Here is a 21965-nt window from a genome sequence, read left to right as displayed (position 1 = left end):
CTTAGCGGATTATTTTTCAACAAAAACAAAAATCACATTTCTTGTTTTATCCTCTAGCCGCCCAGAGACCTATAAAAAGGTCTCCTGTTTCATTCTAATTTGAACTTTATGTTGACATAATAAAATTTCATTTTGCTTGGTAAGGTTTGACGTATGGGCGGCTAGAGGTTATAATATTGCCTTTTCACAAAATTTCATACCGCTCATATATCGCGTAAAAATAGTTTTATGCCTGGTACCTTCGAGCAACACGGAAGGGAGGCGGCATTCGCACTATTTCCCCTCTGCCGAGGTACAAGATTAGCGCGTCAATTTAATCTAGCGCGGGTAATAAAACTAGTTGCACTTGGATTTTTCACTAGACCGAGTCCAGACGCGCGCGTGAACACTGCTGCACAAAAATGCCTATTTGCTCGGTTTTTTGTTATAAAAAGAGGTCGGGGACATCCAATTTACAAAAAGAAAGTGATACATTTCACATGTAATTTTTTTTTTACATATCATACGTAAAATTACATTTAAATACAATTATTATATTTTAGTCTCAAGTAATTGTTGGATTTATCGATTTTGCTCGCTCAGTACAAATTGCGGATCGGTCGAGCGACAAATCCGACTTCTCATCTCTCAGAATACAATGACATACTTCAACGAAAATGTGTTAGTGTGCGTGTTGTGACACTAGTCACTCGTCCGTACACAAAAAGAGATCGAGGTTTCCAAGATTTGTCTTTGACGTGTGTCATTTTCTATGTATTTGTGTCGTCATTACAGATTGGATTTTGTATGTAAGTGTGTGAGAAATGCGACTGTGTGCACCTTTCCCCCCGCGAAAAATGGCAGAAAGATTTGTACGGCGAGATATCGCTTGGGCCCCTCCCTTCCGACGTGTCGGAAGCCGGTGTTGCTCGAAGCCTGGTACAGACATTTAACCTCCTTTTTAGTAGTGAGGGAAGTAGTGTCACCCAATGTATGGAACTTGCAAATTTTGGTATCGGATGAATTCACTTGGCACAGATGTAGTATACGTAAAGCTAAGCCAATCCAGCCCGGTAGCCATCCGCCACCCCCTGGTGGGTAGGCAGGAGGGCATCCAAAGTTACACGCCACATATCGGCTTCTATTTACCCACCACCTCGAGTTTGGTGTCATTCCTTGATAAATCGGGCAAGAGGAATTCATTTTTGAGACATTAATTTTACAGTTTAATAGAAAAAAATTAAAATATTGACGACCAAATCAAAATCGGCCGAAACTACAAATGCTAGAAAGTTGAAATTTGCACACCATGTTACATTGATAATGTGTATAAGAGATAAGAAGCGATTTTGAAAAACTCAACCCCTAAGGGGGTTAAAAAGGGGATGAAAGTTTGTATGGGGATCATGTCTTATTTTAAGCTAATAATTTCAAACTTAGTTAAAAGATATATTATTGAAAATCAAGAAAAGTAATTTCAGCGTTTTTGAAAATTCATCCCCTAAGGTGGCGAAATATGGGTTGAAAATTTGTATGGAGATCATAATTTTTTTCGAGTCTGGGGCTTGAAATATTTATATGCGCATATTATTAGAATACAAGAAAAGAAATTTCAGCGTTTTTAAAAATTCATCCTCTAACGGGGTTAAAAAGGAGTTGAAAGCCTGAATCCAATAAAAAATAACTTAGACTGCCCCCTCCCTGCCTCTACCGGGCTCAATTAGTTTAGCTTTACGTATATTACATCTGTGCTAAGTGAATTCATCCGATACCAAAATTTGCACCTTATGACGCTACCTCCCGGGCTATAGTGCCTTAAGGTGGCTTAGCGGAAGAATTTTCAAAAACGCTGACATTACTTTTCCTGTATTTTATTATTACATCTTAATAAAAAGTTTCAAAGTATTTGTATCCGATATAAGCTTTGAACCCCCTTTGGGCATGAATTAAAAAAAAAAATTATACACATTTTGTTACTCGTATTCGACTCATAAATAATAACTAATAACATATCTTTTTACAAAGTTTCAAGTCTACACATTGAATTAACTCAAAAGGGGATAAATGGGTTGAAAGTATGCATCGGGGATTTTGAAACCTCGTAAATAAACACAATACAGGGTGATTCATAAGCATACCCCGGCCGGCGAGAGCAAAAATGCGTCTGCTCCTAGTGCTTAATTAAATATCGACTATTCTATCGACATATGGATGTCGATAGAATAGTCGACTTTTAATTAAGCACAATTTTTTTTTAAACTGAGCATTAGAATTTGTTATTTATTTCAACTTGATACCTCCACGCGTTTCTAAGAATAACCCTAAAACAATTTTCTATCAACATAAAATTATTATTATTATAAAGTTATTCACAATAAGTATCAGAATGTGTTGAAGAAGAACGTTGGCATTTTAACTTTAAACAATTTAAATAAATTGATATCTGGCAGAGAAGTGGAACTACCTAATACAGAACAAATTCATAATCACTATGAATTATTTCGTTTTGCTCCGATTACTACAGTAGATTTAGAACGGTCCTTTAGTTGGATGAAATGGATTTTATCGGCAAGGCGAAGGAGTTTAAAATCAGAAAATTTAGAAAAAATGCTAATTGTATATTACGAAAATTACATAAAATACTGAATAAATACAAGCACTTGGTTTTAATTTTGTTTACAACAATAATTAATACTTCTGCATATCATAACGGTGGTCCAGTACATCGTGTTGTTTTTATCGACATCGACCAAAGTGTGTGTCCTCGCACTATTAAGCTGTCAACGCATTTTTGCTCTCGCCGGCCGGGGTATGTTCATAAGACGTGAGCAGGACTAATCCTGCACACTCAGTAACTGATAATTGATCGGTCACCGTCATATTTAGGTGTAACAACGACACTTTTTCCTATTTTTAACTTTTTGGTGAGGGCAAATTTAACTCTCTACAATCATGGTTACCCTACAAGACCTAATTAATAAACATAAAACCTCTTTAGGCTCCTCTTCACATTGGGCCAACGCCAACGCCAACGAGGGACGCAGCCATGCGGTAGAATGAGATAGCAATATCACTTGCTCCCTCTAACGCATAAATGCGTCCCGCGTTGGCGTTGGCGTTGGCCCAACGTGAAGAGGAGCCATTTAACCGTAATGACAGCATTTTGATTACGAAGAAAATAAACTGTCAAACTTGAGTGAGATACGAGTTTTCAAAAGTAACCAGACCGTGATGACAGTGATGACATTCAATTTGACACAGAATATCGGTAGTTTAGTATTCTAATTTTAGGGTGACCATGCATGTCGTAAATCATTTTTTTTTTAACACGAGTAGGAAATTAACGTTAACCTCACTAATACTGATACGAAACAGTTGCTTCTAATTTGCAAAATGCGCAGTGTTAGTATTGCTCACGTCTCCTGAATCACCCTGTATGTTTATCACCCAGGGGGTTGAACAAGGGCTTGATTGTTACTATCGTTTTTTTAGTGCGAGACTTGAAACAGAAAATCATGATTATTTGAAAACAACAAAATAGACCTAATACGAGTACAGCGCTATTGAAAAGCTTGAAAATGAAAAATCACAGATAGGTATACAAAAAATAATAATATACTAAACCAAATTGATTCGCAATGGATATGATACATTTATATAATAACACTTAATTGTTGCTTATTATTAAAACTTGTAAACAAAATCGATTAGTTACAGCCTTTCTATAAAAATGACAACTTTATTGGCTGGCTATTTGTTACTCACGTGTCTTTGGGGTTCTGTAACAGCATCTTCACTATTTCCGATCCAATATCGATATTGTGTTCAAAAGATTCATCATCATCATCATCATATCAACCGAAAGACGTCCACTGCTGGACATAGGCCTCCCCCAGAAGCCTTAGCACCCCTGACTCCGCTGACCGCTACCATAGCCAAAGCACCGGAAGTCGCTGGAAACTCGAGGCCGCGGTTTGGCTATGCTTACCTATCATACTAGGGGGTAAATGCCATAATCGCCACGCTTGGCAGGCGGGTTGGCGATCGCAGTATAATTTACCGTACTTAAGGGATGCTGCTGACCATCCACCGATGGACTTAGACGTAGTTCAAGGACATACCCGGGTCCCAAAGGATTACCTAAACCTAACCCGATGGACTTGATGCCATAGGGTACTGTCTAGTCAACTGCTTTTCTCCAAGGTTCGTCGGACATTCCACAACGGATCGCATAGTGTGAAAACTACGTGGAAACGCTCATAACTCCAGTCCATAATGTGAAAACGTTCCAACTCCAACTTGAGTTACCTAAGTTTTGTCTTATTATTATTTATAATTAGTTGAGGTTAAACCTAGGTATTTTAACTGGCATTCAATACAAATTTGTTATTAGTAAATTGAATTCGCCACACTATCGTGTTAATCGTGTTAAGCTATCAAGAAGTTATATAAAACCTGTGATAAATACTTTAACGGCATTTCGCCACCTAATTTCAAGACCAAATTTGCTAAACTTTAGGTACGTATGTACTAGGTATTATTTTTATAGAATAAATATTATTTACGCTCTTTATCGATGCGAGAAAGACAGAAGGCCTACTGCGACACAAGGAACACTAAATTTCTCATCACTGTGCCTAATAGTGCGACGTACATATTATAGGCATAAGCTGATGATAACGGACATAAAGAATTCTTCTTCTTCGCTTTAACCGGGCACATTGGCCACGGGTCATGTGAGCCTGGTATCCGCTTGAACACTAATTCCATGATTTGACGTAGGCACAAGTTTTTGCGAAAGCTACTGCCTTCTGACCTTCCAACCCAGAGGAATTAATTATCTTCTAATATAGTTTTAGTTTTTCAATTAATTCTAAGCAGAGCTACATACTGATTTTGCTTTACCAATTACAGAAGGGCTTTCCTTATTGTATAGTTCGTTATCATTCCCGAATATAGGTACTTATCTATCGATTTAAGGCATAACAAAATTAATGTATAGGTATTGTGCTTTGCTTCACCAGGTGACGATGACCCGTGGTGCGCTGGTCGTGATCGTGGTCGTGATGGTGGCCGATTTCTCAAATGGAGTAATTCATGTAAGATAAATCAAATGATATGCAATCGAGTAGGTACATTAAAGGTGACAGTTCATTTCCAACGACAGCTGCATTACTGTTCATTTTACTATAAAATTGATAATGACAGCGACGCGTTCAGTACCGGTAGTGCAGCTACGGTTAGAAATGGAATGTTACCATAAGGATGACCGGGCCGGGACCGAGCTGGAGCTTCCAGCGCTTCGTTTTCCATGCAAAGCACCGCGTGGTCACCGATCAGCCGTCTTAGAAAATGACGCGTAGGACGCCTCGGCCCGGGCTTGGGTCGGTCTAGGATGAGTCATCCTTTATACAATGGTGCCGTAATAAATTAAATCAAATTGCTTATTATTTATTAAATAAATTCAATATATACTAAGTAGGCACTTTTTTTTAAACAGATGCCTCGGCCGGGCACGAATCATGTATTTAGGTAAGAATGAAATTAAATATGAAACAGTAGCAGAGAAAACTATAGTTATTTCTTTAACAAGGGGGCAAAGTTGTTGTTTAATCGCTCGTGCTAATATTGATACCCGAGCAAGCGAAAGATTCCAAAATTGTTCGCTAAATGGAATCTTGAGCGTTGCGAGGGTTTCAAAGCACGAGGGTTAAACAAAATTTGCCCTCGAGTGAAACACCAAATTTTTCACCACACCAACCCGAAGCAAATATTAATTGTAAAATATCAAACAAAATCAAACTAAATCAAATCCAAATGAATGTTATTAAATATTTATCATCCAAAATCATCGTTTGAAAGTAAATTCTACCAGCAAACATAAGAAAACAACTCAAAATTTGCATTTGATTACTTTGCCTCACATGTGAATAAAATGCAACTTTGCTTTTTTGAGCTGGTGTAGTGAAAAGTATATTTACCTACTTATTATATAAGGTTAATGCATAGATATATTTTTTTGTTCTATAAGAACATAATAATATAATCGAATTAAAAAACCTGTAAGTATTCTTTGGTAACTCTTAACAATATTTTGTTACAGTTACCCCTTGAAAAGTGAACGTTCCGGCGTAAGTGAGATAGTATAGTTTGGAAATTAATGTATAGGTATTATGATAATTAACTAGTTTCAAATTATTTTGTATTTTTAGCGTGACGCTGTCATCCATGACCTACTGCGCCAGGTGCTAACGTATGTACTTACCTACTTAGATAATAAATTTGTTTGTCTTTAATGATGCTTTATATTGACAATCATTAAAGTCGTTAAAATCGTTTCAATAAACGCCAGCCAATAAGAAAAAGAAATATAGGGACACGAACGAGAAGTTACCTGCTAATTTCCGATTGTAAAGGGGGTAGTGGTAGGGATGGTAAGGGGGGTAAGGGGAGGTATTGAGGGAAACTATATGTATGCTCTAAACTACTATTTATTGAAAAAACTTTATTTTTTATTGGTGCTGATTTTATTCTATGAGTCAATCGTTTACAGAGATCGCCTGGCAGAAGAAGACGTTGCGAAGGAAGTAAGTATACTTTTAATTAACGACGTGGTTCCAGGGTAAAGAATGACTCACAGACCGGGCCGTGTCCATCGTTTTCTATGGAAAGCATCATTTGATCACCTGTCATGTCATGTCATAGAAAAGTAAGCGCTGGAAGCTCCGGCCCGGACACGGCCCGGTCTCACGAGAGTCATCCTCAACACTTACGCCGAGGTGTCTCACAAACGTCAAAAATAATAATAAAATCGTAAATAATACTAATAGCATTCCTCAAGGTTTTATATCTGATAGTAAACCTACTAACCCCACTAAACTAAAAACATAAATATTTTTATTTTAATATTAATATTAATTTAAAATTTTAGGTATGTAAATTTCATGTAAATACAATGAGACGACAGCAATTCTTAGCAATTGAGATTTACTTATACATACATAATATATATAGATGATGATTTTGATGATAAATTCCTTTTCTTTAACAGAGTACCAGACAGAAGCCAGACGCCTATGATATCGTTAAAATGAGTTTAAAGTAAGAACGTTTCTAATAATATCCATAAGTACAGCCAATTGAAAAAACCGTCTAAAACGGATCACCTGTATCCTAAATGCTTTAAGTCCAATTCTGATTCAACAATATGCTAAGGTTTTGATCTTATTTTGATACGACTATGACTGATGTTCGCTCACACTGATTGGTACAGTCACCTGCAATAATATGTTACTCTTCGAAGGCGGCAAAAATATACGCTCTTATGGCTTATAATGCTATCATATTATCATTAATGTTGTTTTTGACCTATAATGTTTGCAGATCCTTTAATGTGAAATACGTAAATTTTCTTCAGAATGCTACCTGTGTAGTTTATCCTGATAAAAAATTGTACCTGTACTGTATGGTCTATATGTACTTTGAAAATCAAATATTCCTTCTGAATATCGTGGATTACTAATTTACATACAAAGGACTTATCCTGACAAAAACAAGCAATTTACAAAATGAAGTATCAATAAATAAAAACACCTATCTGCTAATTCATCCGATTTTTGCTCTCAGGGCTCAAATGGACGCTGAAGATAGTAGGAAGGTAAGCAAATCCCCTCCGACCGCATATTCCAACAGTCTACGGTCCGACATGTCGGAGAACAAGTAATTTTCTCTTTATTTAAATACCTAAAGATACAGAGTATAAGTGCAATTTTAGAATTCTTCTTGATGGTTCGATGATCGAACTAAGTGGATTATAAAATTCCTTCTATTCCCAGTGGTCGGACAGAAAGGAATTAAACCTTGCCCTTCGACATGCCAGAAAAGACTGTCGAAACACGCGACCGCAGGAGAAATCAAGGATTTCGTAGAAATTACCTTATTTGTACCAATGAGGTTTTTACAGTCGCCATCATATATATTGGAGCGGCTAAGGTGCTCACAAATATCAGAACACTCATATATATTGTCAGGGAGTTAGAGCGTGTGTTCAGATATTGTGAACACCTCGGCCGCTCCGATATATCTGATGGCGTACTTACTTATATGAGTGTTTTTGAACAGAGTCGGGGTAATTTGAAGCCTGTTGCTCATGGTATCGTCAAGCAAGCGTTAAAGTAAGTAAAAGTTACTAAAACAAAGAACTATTTTCATCTCATCTTGTAAATGTGAATTATATGAGCTGTCCCATACAAACGCATTTAGATACTTGTGCCTACTACTTATTTTGTGTAATCTTATTTGTATGTGATTATGTTTTCTTAAAAATAAGAAAAAATTTGCATTTTGTTTCAATAGGATTGTTTCAAAGGATATTCAATGTGCAATATAATTAAAATAAATAAATAAAACGTATGCATAATTTTCAGGTCAAACTCTCAGGTTAAAATGAAATTATTTGACTTGATCAAAGCAATAAGTGATTTCTGATATAATTGTTTTTATTCGCAGAGACGGGCTTAATGCCGAACATGATAACAATGTAAGTTTTAAATAAAATAATTTGAAATAATTACTACATACCTACATAGAAGCTACTGTGATTTCTGACACCTGTCATATTTATTTATTAGTTTATGACATTTGGCTATTTTTAAGATCTTTAATTGTTAGCTACAAGCTACATATAGACCGAACGCTTAAATGCTCGGAGTAATTAACAATGGAGCCGCCATTAACAGGCGTTCCCCTCTGTCGAAAATAGGCGGCAAATGGTCAACCACATGTCAACCATATGTATGGACTGACGTTTATCTGACATGACGTACCTATACATTTGATGTGCCCCTCCCCCGCAAAAAACGGCAGACTATTTTGTACCGAAAATTTTAGACATGGCGTCTCTGTTGGTTATATCCTCTAAGCTTAAATGAGTCCTCGCCTGCGCGGTACGGGGGCGACGGGGAGTGACGACTAAGGGCGGCGGGGAAGGTGCGGGTGCCGTACGCCTGCCGCCATGTATATACATGCCACCTACTAAAGTGGCAAAATGCGTTACATTACAGAGTGGAAACAACGCTATTCATCATGCTGTAAGGCAGGCGATACTGTGAGTACCTTTCTTTCTAGAAAAAAAAGTAATACATACGACAAAATAGTGCAGCTCGAAAATAATACTTTTCAAAGTGAACTATTAATAGGAAAAACAATTGAATATTTTCTTTATTATTCTTATCTACTTCACAGCCATTTGGTTCCTTTATAAGTTTTTTAAACAATTATAATTTCGGTTCGCAGAAGCGGCCTCATCGTTGAACACAATCCACGCGTAAGTAACCTATACGACGGTTATCACAGGTATCTATAGGTAACGTGCGAGCGGAATGTCGCTAAAATACGCGAATAGCGTTTTGTCTCGCTCGAACATCGGAGTGACGTGCAAATCGCACCCAGAGTGATAACCGCCTAATACCTATTAGAGCCTGCAGACCTCGCGAACGTCCATGGTTACGCCGTTTAAAAAAACCTGAATCAGCCAAAACAATCCATATGATCATCCTACCAGCTCACAAAACTTCGCCAGAAACGGTTGAGAATCTCCGACTTGTAAAGAAGAACTACTGGAACTTTGAAAACATTTTTGCCCAAGCTAAACCGGATGCGCATGTCTTGCCTATGGAAACTGACCCGGAAAACCCCACTAGCTAATTAACTAACAACTTGCTAGCAATATAACATCTTATACGCTGCCGTATTCGAACTTCAAGATATTCACAAGAGACGACACGTACTAGATCCATTCTAGATACGTTATAGTTTAGATATCAACTAGTTCTCTTTTGCAGCGCAATTCGGGCAACCAATGTCACTTTTACGTTAGAGTAAGATATCTATTAGATGTGAATTGGATCTCATAAGTCTCTAAGTCATATCCTGTGGAAATCGTTCAAGAGTATCCAGAATTGCGCAAATGTCAAATTTGACAGGTTAGATCTTAAACATGTCGTTATCGTATCTTGGTGATGTCTAAAATATATCCAATAGATGTCTATTTCAAAATCCGAATCAGGCCCACTGTTGGGGGATTCGAGACCTTGAAACTTGGCTAAGACATAATGTAAGCTCAAAACTTTCCTCCTCGTTGTTTATGTTCTATAATCTATAGAATAATAAACACCGTATAGTAAATATTATTATTAATCTTAAATCGTAATTTAATTTCAAAACAGAGTGGTACCTACATTATCCACGATGCTGTGCGCAAGGCGGTAAAGTAAGTAGTAGAAAAATAAGGAATGGACTTTGCATGACGAGTTAGGAGTAAGCCCTGCCATGAGATGAGCATAGTCGCGCTATCCCTCTGCCACGCATACGGTAATTTTACTCCATGTTCCAGTCGAAAGTGTCTTTGTGTGACGTCCGTGTCTTTGAACGGACCAATCACGGAACGGAACTTTGCTCACCTCGTCCCGCGCACCCCCGCATTTTTGGCATCATCAGTTGCATGAAATAATTGCTCTAAAGCAGGCCACTGACGAGCCTTCCAAATGGATGCCGTTACAATGGATTAATCCAAACGGACGGCATCCTAATATTATACATTGTACGTTTTTGATATTCACGGACCGATTTTGGATTGCTGCCACGCTATTTGGACTGTTGGAAGGCTCGTCAGTGGCCACCTTAAACTCGGTCTAGAGGATTCCTAGTCTATGTGCTCACCTTAATAAAATAAAACGGTACAATTCACAAACTTAAGAGAAAAGACAATCTGCGCTCTTACCGCTAACGAGCGATCTCTCGGACAACCTTATACTGGATAGCGGGTCAAGTATGAAGTGATGAAAAAATAAAGACATTCAATTCGGATTTATTTTTATAAAAACAGGCCCAGTTAAGATAGGTAACATACCTAATACCTATAGTCATAAATATATATAATTTAATTCACTAATACCGATGGTTATGAAAATCTATTTTTTTTGGGTTTTTAGAACTTCACTGGGCGATAACCACAATAAAAACGTAAGTAAGGTGTATTGCGATAACTTCGAAAGTGGGATAATTTTGAAAATTGAAAATATCTCCGAAATTAGAACTACTTTCTGCTATAGCAACAAAATGACTTGGTAAGCGTTGCAGTAGTGTAAGTGTTGTCAAGATATAAATTGCTTCCTTCTAGTTTAGTAAACCTTAGCGATTTCCAAAATTATCCCACTGTCGAATTAAATCCAAAGTATCTTACCTTTAACATAATGGAAAATGGAAGTATAATTACCATGATTTGTTTTCTTTTCTCTTAACAGAATGCTGTCGACAGTGCCCTTGTCGATCAACTAGTGCCGAAGGTAAATAAAAATATATAAGAATAGATAGAGAGCTAGCCTCGGAAAATTGTTTACAAATTAGAGAACAACGACTAGGCACTTTTGTATACTAGTCTAGAGTCGTAGTTAACGTGATTGTCAAAAAGTACAACAGATTATGAGTTTGATCTAGATTTGTTATAAATAAATATTAAGAAAATAAACAAATATTATATATTATAGTAAATTTACTACACAAATACTATAAAACAGTCCGATCAATAAGGTTTGTGTTGTAGGTAGTTTGATAACGAGAAATATAATACATATATATGTTTAAATACCTAGAGGTACTTAAATACATAGAAATCCCCATGACTCAATAAGTCAGGAATAAATATCTATGCTCATCATCACACAAATGAATGCCCTTACCGAGATTTGAACCCATCTTGGGTTTATATGGGTCACTACCGACTAGACCAGACACCACAGACAGGTCGTCAAAGTAATATGAAGTTCATAACCTGTTGTCACAATCAGAATACCCTTCCTAAACAGTTTTCTAAACTTACGTTTCATTGCTCTCATTGTGATAAATAATATCAGTTTACGAGGCTAGCTCTTAGTCTGTAAAATTATAAAATGCTTTTTCACTTCTCATGCTCAAAAAGTGCACCTTTATGTCGTGCGTAGACGACATAAAATCGCATTTTATGCTCTAGAGCATAAAAGTAAAATTTTCTTCTAAGACTAAGGTAATCGGTCTCAACAGCCAAACAGTTAAAACATATTGCACAATTTTACTGAGCAATAAAATTGTGTAGATGACAAAACTTGTTATATTATTTTATTAATGCTACAATTTATTAGAAATCCGTATTTTCTGTCATTAAATTTAGAAAATCACATAAAATAGGTGTCGATTATCGTTCAAAAATGCTCCGAAATGTTTGACTTGGCAGAAAACCAAGCGTCTGAAACTCTGAAACATGTTGAAAATTAAAAAAAAAAATAAGTTAGGTGGCGGGAATTGGTTATGTATTATGTTTTTTCGCTTTACGACAATTTCGTGGTGTAAATTGCCGTGAAAAATGTGTTTTATTTTCCTCGCAATCGAAGTGAAAAGCAGAGTGTACAACAAGGGCATAAATGTCAATTTTTATCCTCGTCTACTATTTTGGTCTTCGCTTAAAAATGGGTCACTTTATGCCCTTGTTGTACAATCTACTATTTACAGTACATATTTTTTTACTTTTCGTGCGTATATCAAAATTTACAAAATTTAAAAGGCCATATGTACTGTAAAACGCTGCACGATACACGTGCGAATAGGTAATTCGCCACTCGTTTCGAATTTCCTTTTTTCCGCACTTCTATCGTAAATAACTATTATCGATCTATTAAGTATTCCATCTTTATTGACAGACTGGGCGCGGGAAGATTCATGACCTGTTGCGTCAGTTGTTGAAGTGAGTAAGCAAGAAAAAAACAATGACTTCCACTTTTTATGGATTTTTTTAACAAAATGTGACCCGTTTCCGTGTAAATACGAATACCTAATCACGCACATCTAAGGTATAAAGACCCGCCTAAATTCTTTGTGTAGGTAGGTATGTAAGATTTTACAGTATTGTTATGTGGCTAATATTTATGCGAATCTCTGAAGAAATGTATTTAAGATATTTATTCAACTAATAAATGATTAATTTAGAAACTGCCTTACTCTTAAATTTGATGTATGGCACCAACATTGTTCCTGCTCTATAAACACTGCTTATTTACATACACGTGGTTTCACATCAAGCATGTTGTGGTTTTACTCAATGTATACGTACATATACGTTCAATAGGACGTTCAATACAACGATATGGACTAGATGTGTCAGTGTCAAAAGTGACGTTATTGTTTTAAGAAACGTCACATTTGACACTGACATATCTAATCCATATCGTTTCTAGATCTATTAACTGACGTATCTTAATGTTCGAATTGGGCCGTGTCTGTAAAGTCAGTTAACGGATGATAATTTTGCGTGATAACGTCATAAGAAAACATTACCATTACATTAAGTACGTAGCGTTACCATGAAGATCTGTCCACAACGTTACCATGGAGATCTGTCCACAACGTGACACTTTTTCGTGCATGCTATGCGGTGTTCATCGATTTATAAGACGTTATCATGTCAATAAAAAGTTGGCGTTTTGTTTTAGCGTTATCGAGAGATATTTTCAAAACCAAATTCGCTCCACTGTATAAGCACGAGTTAAAGAAGATAAACAGGGCATTTACGCCTTTATTAGCATGTATACGGCTAAGGCTATTTGTATCCGTTTACAGGGCACGCATGGAAGAAGAAGACATTTCTGGGGTAAGATTAAAGTTTATGTTAATAAAGCCCTTTAAAAACGACTTCAATAAGGATAAAATATAATATTATCCCTTTTATATGCGCAAGCAACTGATATGTTCTTGTAACAAAACTGAACTGATCTTAGAGCATTTAAACTGGAGTCGCCTTTAAGAGCTTATCCCTCTGCCTAAAAACCAAACTTTTGTATGAAATGACATGGTTATTTGTATGTTGCCTACCGACAACTCATGGAGAAATACCAATACATTTGACGTCCCCTCCCCCGCAAAAACACGGCAGACGGTTTCGTACAAATGACAGTCATGACGTCTCCATTTACTAAACACTCTAAGGAACTGATTGACGACATGACGACAATAGACTTACTTTTTATCATTGACTTTTTATGTATTTCTTTACGTAGAAGACTGATGGAGTTATCCACAAACGCGCGCAACAAGTGATGAAGTAAGTGATAAAATATAAAACATATCATTTAGTTTATTTAAGATCTGATTCTGACCTCACCGGAAAAGCAAAACACACATACGTCACTGTCAAAGTGTCATCTCATGGGATCTATAAGTATACCGGGTGTGGCCTGTAACACGAGCAAATAATTAAAACATAGATTGTACTCCTCAAACGGTGACACTGTTATTTAACAACTTTTAAAAATTATGAAGTATTTAGACTCCCTATTTTTCATACAAAATAAATATTATCTTCAATGGACGCCATTGCCATGCCATATCATTGTGATTGACGTTGCTTGTCACGCCTTAAACATAACAAAATTCGCAATACATTGCGTCTTAGAATAAACTTTAAAGTGAAGAAATCAAACCACAAGTTATTTTTAAAAGTCGCTGAACAAATGTTGGTCCGTATGAGGAGTACTGTCTACAGTTTAATTTTTTGCTCATATTACAGGTCACACCCGGTATACCTAGAACCACAACACCAGTATCAGTATTTCTTAGAACAGGGATTTTGGATACCAGCCCAAGATAAAATGTAATCAACTGACGTCAAGTTTTCAATCTCAAATTAAAAAAAAAGCGTAGCAGCCTGATACAACTTGTTACCTGGGTGTGTCGTAATAGTGATACCAGGGTGCTTAGCCAACGTGCCAGTCATCTATCCCTATCAGTCAATCACTCTTTCATATTAGTGCGCCAGTGACAGTTGCGTTTAATCATAATCATATCCTAACATAGGTATGGCTCTGGTATGGCCCTAGTTGTTAACTTAAATTTTTTTTGGTCCACAGAGGTTATCTAGAAGAAGAGGTAAGCTTATTATGAATAATTCGTTATCTACTAAGGGGCTATTCATAAATTACGTCATTTCAAATTAGGGGGGGGGGGTCTGGACATCGGATGACGGTAGCATGAAGTAGGAGGAAACGGGGTCATTTGAAGCATGATTTTTGGATGATTACAGGGGGGGGGGGGATCAAAAATCGTCAAAAATCGATGACGTAATTTATGGACAGCCCCTAATAGAGTAACAGTGTAGCAGTTAAAGCTTGTTCCATTTGGGAAAGTGCAACTAAACTACCTGACTATGGCGCTCAATACATTCCACGACTCTTCTCTTTCCGAACAGACTCTAATAAGTAATATATATACACACATACACACATATTTTTCTCAGTTTCTAGTCGTTTTTTTAAAGTTAGTAATTTATCTAGTAAACTTGAAAAAATGTGCATTAAGTGCATTCAACAAACAACATCACCGGACAAATCAAAATATTATTTTTAATACAGTTGCTCAAAAAGTGCTACTTTACGTAGCTGTTTAGCGTGCGGAAAGTTGGTTATCTCGAACTAGTGCTTTTTACTTTTCAAATTTTTTTAAATTTATACTTGTTCCAATTCACGACTACTTATTGATGAGTGTTAATATTAGTTTCCTTTAAACGTCGTAATCAGCATAAAAACCTACCGTTAATGTAAGAATACGAAAAATATTACATATTTCATATTTAATTACTTACCTCTTCATCATTATAACACGTTTATTTTTTAATATTCAATATTGAAAATTCCGTTCTTAATAAGTTGACTGAATGGAACGGAATAGCTGCCAAACGCCCATAGATATAATATACTTAAAGACGACGTCTAACCGAGCTGTCACTGTTACCACTTTTGTTTAGTGTACGATTAACAATGTTTTTCTTATTTTTTCGCAACTGTATTAAAAAACGTCGTTCGATACACGTGCGGAAAAGTAATGACATACCTTCCGCACTAGCATCGAAATGTACTATTATTTTATTTATGCTTCCAGGACAGGTCAACGGGCTAGGGCATGACGATGACGACTGAAGGTAAGTCACATCATAAAACATTATATTAGGACAATAAAGGCCTATGCACACCGGCTGCGTGTGCGTGACGTGCACGCGCGCGTGCGGAGTTGTAGTATACAGATCCTTATGAGAGATGGGCGAGATGGCACACCGCTTGCGTGACGTGTGCGGCTCCAACATTTTAGCGCACGCACACGCGCACGTCACGCACACACAAGCTGGTGTGGCTAGGCCTTAAGGCAAAATTAGAAGTATTACACGCCGATAAGATTTATATAAGTATTAGATACGTAAAGTCACCTGCTAATATGTTACACATCGAATGCCGCAAAAATATGTGACTCGAACTTATTTGGAGAGCTATAAGAGCCACATATTTTTGCGGCCTTCGAAGAGTAACATATTATTGCAGGTGACTGTACCCACCTAAGTAGGTATATAACTATCGCAACGTCATCTCTCAGCCATAAGACGTCCACTGCTGAACATAGGCCTCCCCCTTGTATGATGGGGGGTGAATGCCATAATCGCCACGCTTGGCAGGCGGGTTGGCGATCGCAGTCGAGTACACCGAATTTCATCAGGGACGCTGCTGCCCGTCCACCGGTGGTCTTGGACGTAGTTTAAGGACATACCCGGGTCCATCGCAACGTGCTACCTTGCAATTAATAATTTCTAATTACAGCCTCATGTCAATAAACTATCTATCGACAACAGTCAAAAATTTAGAACTAGTATATCTGGTTGGAAACTTCGTAGGTAATTACCTATTATTTCTTGAGCGCCAGATATAACGTTTGTTTATTATTTGTAATTCACGTCTAATTTTGCAATAATTAGGAAGCAAGATATAGTTCGTAGGTTTCTAATAGAGCCCGATGTCTAATCCTATTGTCTATTGTAAGTAAGTAAGTAAAACCGCACGTGGTACTTATCTGCAAAAAAGGGTCTTATTATTCTATTTGGCACCTGAGCGCGGGCTAGTCCAACGCTCAAAAAACCAGTGAAGGTGCGCTCTCCGATAACGCGCCTTGTTACGCATCTCGATGACACATTTTAGACTGGTTCTGTAGCGTTCAACTCGCCGGCACTCAGTAACCGAAGTACTGTACTTTTATGCAGGTGGTTGTGGCACGTGGTACGAGCGGTTTTACTTAACAATAGACAGTAGAAAACTACGAACTAAACGTACATATTAAGCGAGTATAAATATGAAGTTTATGATTATGATACTTACATATTTAAATTACTTACAGATCAAGATAGCAACGCATCGCCGCAACGAGGCCACCATAAACAACGAAATGCTTGCAATCAAACATCCTTTTATTCTGAACTAACGTCTTTTCCTTTGATTTTTTTACTCCAGATAGTTACAATATTAATTTTACAAATAATGGTGATATAGAGTTGGGCCAAAAAAAGTTTGCAGCGGATTTGATAGCCCACGCAGTGCAAGTGTCATTTATACGTCATAATTTCATAGAAGTCTGACGTTTAAAATAACACTTTCACTGCGTGGGCTATCAAATCCGCTGCAGACTATCCTTGCTCAGACTCTAATTATAATGACTTTTGACCGCGTTCCTTTGGAATGGAATTTGGAAACTATATTTTAAGTGAGCGTTGTCAATCGATACCTATTCTACACATACAGTCATGGTTAGTAGAATTTGGTATACAATTAAGTACTTACTTAGTTTCAATATTGCCTCCTTTCTCACGATAAAAAAAAACTAGTAAAACGGGCGCAGCGCCCTCATTCTTTATTCCGTGGTGGGTAAAACGTAGACATTAAGATAAAAACAAAGGATTTTCGTATTTTTTATAGAATAGTCGGTCAAGGGATACTTATCAGTTTCGCTAAGCGCCACTTTCACCATTCCACTCATCATTCATCATCATCATTTCAGCCTTTATACGTCCCACTGCTGAGCACACAGGCCTCCTCTCGAGCGCGAGAGGGCTTGGGCTATAGTCCCCACGCTAGCCCAATGCGGATTGGGGACTTCACATACACCATTCCACTAACTCGGGGCAATGAATAAAGTATAATAGTATCGCGCCGGAGTTAACCAGTTAAACCTGGAGTTACCATGGTTACCAGTACAATTTGACACTGGGTGCTTAACCTTAGTGCTTAACCCCGGGTTAGTGAATGGTGCAAGTAGCCCTAAGTCTTTAAATAAAAATTCAATGAATATCCATGAAAATATTTCTATTGCAGGAATTATAACATAAGATAATCGGTTAGTTGGCAATCTCTGCTGTGGTGATGTATATCTGAAAAATATATTTATTACAATAATATATGGGCTGTTTTAATATGACAACATGGCTATATCCGTCCACATAAAATATATCTAACTAGTGTCAAAACAAGCTAACTATGGACCGACTTAGGGTCACTTGTGCGTTTCAGGGTTAGTAAACTAACTAGGAGTTAACCGTTTATACAATTCAGTTAAATCCTCTTTATACGGTTAACTCCGAGTTAATTGGCTAACCCTTGAACGCGCAAATGGCCTTTGACATAATAATATAGTCCTCCATGTTGTGTCCGACAACGGCGACCTTTACAAATTCCTCCGATGAGCACGTATATATGGCTTGCAAAACCGAACTTAGTTTTAAATGGCCGATCGCACTGCAATGTGCGATCGGCCTTTGACAAACCACAGTCACAGAATAAATAATAGTACTAGATACAGAAGACTCACTCTCTAACAAAACGCGTCTGTTACGATCAGCACAGATATGGCCGCTAGGTGGCGACAGCGCCACGCGCGGCTTATGGCAAACCCCAAAATTGGGGCCGAACGGATGCACTTTTAGCTACCTGTAGCAAAGCGACGAAATCGCGGAGTGAGCCACGCCTGCCACAGTGTGAAAGTGATACCATAAAAGAAAATTAAAATTCCTATGAAAATGTGGCAAATAGTCAAAAAACTGCTAGTGGCATTACCACACTTTTTCGATATGAAGTCTGTGCAAAAAGCTCTATCTATAAAAATATACATTACTTAATTCCATTACTACGAGTATAATATCAATATCACAGTGAACAGCTAAATTACAGTCGATAAACGTTTTGTTGTTTTAATATACACTACTGTACAGTCGCCATCAGATATACCGGAGCGGCCAAGGTGTTCACAATGGGTCTCTATTGTTTCCCAAATAGTTTTAAGTCATAATGTATTGTTTGTCCGAATTTTCGTTAGTCATAATTGGTTTTTCTCAGAAACGCGTAACTTTTCAGGATTGCCATAAAACAAACCTAACCTAACCTAACCCATCTACAGCATAACCTTACGAAAATCCTGAAAAGTTAACGGTTTCAGTTTTATGACTAACGATAATATGGCAAACAATACATTATGACTTAAAACTTTATGGGAAACAAAGGGACCCCGTTCACAATATCTGAACACGCACTCTAACGCCCTGACAATAGAGGCGTGTTCAGATATTTGTGAGCACGTTGGCCGCTCCGATATATCTGATGGCGACTGTACTGTATGTCCCTATGTTTTATGCTAATTATAAGTAGTTTCGTTAAACAAACCTTTTCTTATTGGTTATTTTCCGAGATTATCAAAATCTGTAAAAAGAATAAAGTATTTTTGAACACGTATACTCGTATAATTACCTATTACACACGAGAGCAAAGTTTGTTTAACTATCGTGCCCGAAACCCTCTCAACGCTTAAGATTCGACTATTTGAACCAATCGCTACGCTCAATTTGGAATATTTGGCTTGCTCGGCTATCAATATTATTAAACAGCAACTTTGCCCCTTGTAATAATGTACCTAATATATTATGATTCCTCCATTCATCAGTACCCCTAGTACTATTGCTATCGAAAGAAATATACACTAGGGGTTCAGTTTGACCAATAGATCACTATTATGTATTAATAGATCATCTATAGTGATCTCTATCATTGACTAGGAATCCTCTAGACCGTGTTTAGAGCAATTATTTCATGCAACCGATGATGCCAAAAATGCGGGGGTGCGCGGGACGAGGTGAGCGAAATCCCGTGCCGTGATTGGTCCGTTCAAAGACACGGACGTCACACAAAGACACTTTCGACTCGAACATGGAGTAAAATTACCGTATGCGTGGCAGAGGGGGTAGCGCGACTATGCTCGGTCTAGAGGATTCCTAGTCTATGGATCTCTATAAAAGTTAAAGTGTGACTTACTCAGGAATATGATGCTCAGCTTTTTCTTTAGCTTAGCATGTTTCCCTGACAGGTAACTGTGGAATTAATGTCTATGAGATTTAGTATTAGTAGTAAACACAATAGACGGTGCAGGCCGGAGTTTAGGCAGACCGAAAAGGAGATGGCGGGACGACTTGGACGCATTCTACCCCAAATGGTGGGAAAATGCCGATAACAGGGTCGAGTGGAGAAAACGAGGGGAGGCCTTTGCCCAGCAGTGGGACACCTACATAATATATAAGCTAAGAAAAAAAAAGTAATCACTTTATTGTACACAACACAGGTTTACAAAAATAAACTTCAGTAATGGAAGTACAAAGGCGAACTTCTCCCTATAAGGGATATCTTCCAGATAACCTTCGAGAATTTTGTTTCTTTAAAGCTACGGGAAAAATTTATATTTCCAGGAAATAATATGCGTATGTAGGTACTTGTCGCATCTACTGTAACTATAAGTACGTAATAGTTAGGCGCAATACGCTTAAGTGAATTTAAACGAGGCTATTAAAGTATCATTTAATGGATAAACATAACATCTTTATCACTACTGAAAGTTCTAGTTCCAGTTTATGAAAGTAGAAAAAAGGCGCTTCCTGCCTTTTCGAACTTTAAGATACGCCAGATCTTGAAACGATGTGGATTAGATGTGTCAGTGTCAAAAGTGACATTTTTCTTTGAAGAAACGTCACATTTGACACTGACATATCTAATCCATATCGTTTCAAGATCTATTAGCTGACGTATCTTAAAGTTCGATTAGGGCCGGAAAATCTTCCTGTTAAATGTTTATCCTTAAAGCTCATTTAGACGATGCGAGAACTCGCATGCGAGTTTCATTACATTGCGGGTTTTGATCGGTCGGTTGAATTGGACGTAACCAATAGTTCGCAATGTAACTAAAATCGCATGCGAGTTCGCACGCCGTCTAAATCAGCCTTTATTAAGATTTTTTTTAACATGCCACCGACACCGCCCCTAATGGCTCCTCTACACGATTGGCCAGCGCCGGCCACTCCAAGGGACGCAGCCATGCGGTAGAATGAGATAGCAATATCACTTGCTCCCTCTAACGCATAAATGCGTCCCTTGGAGTGGCCGGCGTTGGCCCAACGTGTAGAGGAGCCATATAATACCTACTACCAACCTGGGTTTTATTATTATATCGTTGGGGTCATACTTTATGTATTTGCTGTGAACCAAATAAATAGGTAATATTAAACCAACCCCCAAGCCAAGAAGCTAATCAAGCAGGCCCATTCGAACGTACACTGATATCAGAATATCTAATTGACGTCATTTAGTTATCATGCGTCTCGCTCGCACCAATACATGTATGAACAGGTACGAGCGAAATGCACGATAACTAAATGACATAATTTAGATATCACTCTGATGTCTGAATTGACCTGTTAGCCCGGACATACTCAGTAGCAACATACCTCTTATCACAAATCATCGTCATAAAATTATAATGAATTATTACATTCATGAACAAATAATAAATTATTTCTTAGCTATAGGTACTTACTCGTAGTAAAACACAGCAGTGTTTTAGCCATTAGGTAATAAATATAGTTAAGAAAACGCATACTATTTTTTAATCGCACGCATTTAAAAGTGGTTTAACATTAATGGAAAAATAGAAAAATAAACAATTCTACCACATTTAATTTTGTATTCATTATTTACGCTACGTCTTACGTAGGCGAACAACGCGCGAACGCGGCGCGGCGCGGCGCGGCGAAAGCGGCCGCCGCCGCGCCGCGCCGC

General features: G+C 37.6%; 1 long non-coding RNA gene across 1 annotated transcript; it reads left to right on the top strand.

Moving 5' to 3' along the window:
- The first annotated feature begins 7030 nt into the window (after positions 1 to 7030).
- Positions 7031 to 8177, top strand: LOC134669759 (uncharacterized). Its single transcript, XR_010098971.1, has 3 exons — positions 7031 to 7080; positions 7606 to 7636; positions 8101 to 8177. It is a non-coding gene; the product is annotated as an uncharacterized LOC134669759 (long non-coding RNA).
- The last annotated feature ends 13788 nt before the right edge of the window (positions 8178 to 21965 follow it).

This window comes from Cydia fagiglandana, chromosome 13 (genome assembly GCF_963556715.1).
Source record: "Cydia fagiglandana chromosome 13, ilCydFagi1.1, whole genome shotgun sequence".
NCBI classification, from domain to species: domain Eukaryota; kingdom Metazoa; phylum Arthropoda; class Insecta; order Lepidoptera; family Tortricidae; genus Cydia; species Cydia fagiglandana.
This window is presented reverse-complemented; position numbering and strand designations above follow the sequence as displayed.